At 33.7% G+C, this 1,631-nt stretch overlaps 1 long non-coding RNA gene across 2 annotated transcripts; it reads left to right on the top strand.

Moving 5' to 3' along the window:
• Nucleotides 1-226: 226 nt before the first annotated feature.
• On the top strand, nt 227-1,537 carry LOC107717509 (uncharacterized). Of its 2 annotated transcripts, none has more exons than XR_001637320.1 (3): nt 227-451; nt 637-698; nt 1,337-1,537. It is a non-coding gene; the product is annotated as an uncharacterized LOC107717509 (long non-coding RNA). The 2 variants fall into 2 exon arrangements; XR_001637321.1 differs by having other exon boundaries at nt 634-698.
• The last annotated feature ends 94 nt before the right edge of the window (nt 1,538-1,631 follow it).

The raw sequence follows: 1,631 nt of genomic DNA, 5'->3' as shown, positions 1-1,631 counted from the left end.
GGAAAACACAGCGTATTTCATTTCATTCATCATCAAGTGCGCTCGTTCTTGTTGTGTGGTCAATCTGGCAACCTGTGTGGGCGTCAAGTCTGAGGAGGAGGGGCAGGGTGAAAAAAAACCTCTCCAATATTTTGAATTTAGACTGCAATACCTAGTTCAACCACTCGGTGTCAATCCTACATACAGCAGCTTTAAGTTTCATATTAATTTTTATTGTATATATTCTCTTCTCTCTTTTTTCAGTGTTGATTGTAATCTGATTTTGTAAGTGATCAATCTAGCAGTCATTCTAGATCTATGATTTATCATGTTCATAACATATAGTGATTAGTCAATAATCACTGACGAAAAATAATGATTCTTCTTTTTCTCTCTTTTGCTTGTTTCAACAGGAGCTAACTACACCCCAAAGGCTATTTTAGGAGCCACAGCACTGAGCATCTTTGGCTTTGTAAGTATGTTTTAACTATCAGACGCAGTATGTGACATTAGATTAACTGCAGCTGACAGAAATATTTTAATATAATAATAATTAAAGAGATGTTTTGATATATATATGATCAAGCATCCCACACCTGAGATATGCAATATCTCTCTGATGTTTCCTCTTTTCCTCCCTTTTTCTTGTGTCAGCAGGAGCCAATTACACCCCAGAGACTCTTTTAAGGGCCACCTAGAATCACGGCACCTTTGGCTTTGTAAGTTTTTTAAAAATTTGTATATGATCACTCATATGTTGGCCTGGGGATTGATAGAGATTTCATAATTCCATTTGATTCACAAGCTTTTAATTCATTTCTGATCTTGATTCAATTCAGTTTGATTCACAATTATTCTTATTCTCTTATTCTGATTCCAGTTTCCATACGATTTAACTGGATTAAAATATTTCTGAGAATTTGATGACAGCCATTTATGTACCTTGATTTAGTATTCATTTAGGTTATAATCCTGTATTCTTCAAGAGTATACTTCTAGATCGACTCAAAAGCCTGTTTTGCTCTAATATTTTCAAACAATACAAATGTTACAGTAGCTGATACACACTGATATTCCTTGGATCAAGAGCTGTCACAACTAAAAAGATACTTTAAAAAAGTTCAAACTTTAAGTTTGAAGGACCATAAAGTGACTCTTTAATGTGATTTGATGTGTACATTCAGGCAATTAATGGAGTTCCCTGACAAGGATGTGCAAAAAAGCAATACTGTTAAAACAGTACTATACTGGGAATAACTGCTGTTGCACAAGTTGTTACCTTGTCTGTCCATGAACAAATTTAGTTGACATAAACTCATGACCATTTCTCACACATTTCCCCTCTGTTTTGTTTCAGATCAGCTGTCAGTGGTTATGGAGGCCATGCAGCCAAGACCAACTAGGATGCTTGTTGCCATATTTCTTTTTGTTGCAATATTGTCATGATCTCTGCTTTGATTTGCTGTTATGAATTCAGTTCTCTATTTTTTTTTTGTAATGTTCCAGAATAAAGCACAATAAATAAGTAAGTAATGGATGTATTTAATAGTGACAGTGAATAAAAAATATACTGTTGTACATGGATCAGGTCACTTATTTGGAATTTATTAAATTCAAATATTCAAAGGATTTATAAAATAAATTACAGTAAA

This window comes from Sinocyclocheilus rhinocerous, unplaced genomic scaffold (genome assembly GCF_001515625.1).
Source record: "Sinocyclocheilus rhinocerous isolate Xijiao unplaced genomic scaffold, SAMN03320098_v1.1 scaffold2645, whole genome shotgun sequence".
Lineage (NCBI taxonomy): Eukaryota > Metazoa > Chordata > Actinopteri > Cypriniformes > Cyprinidae > Sinocyclocheilus > Sinocyclocheilus rhinocerous.
The sequence above is the reverse complement of the archived record's forward strand: the minus strand, read 5'-3'. Positions and strand labels throughout refer to the sequence as shown.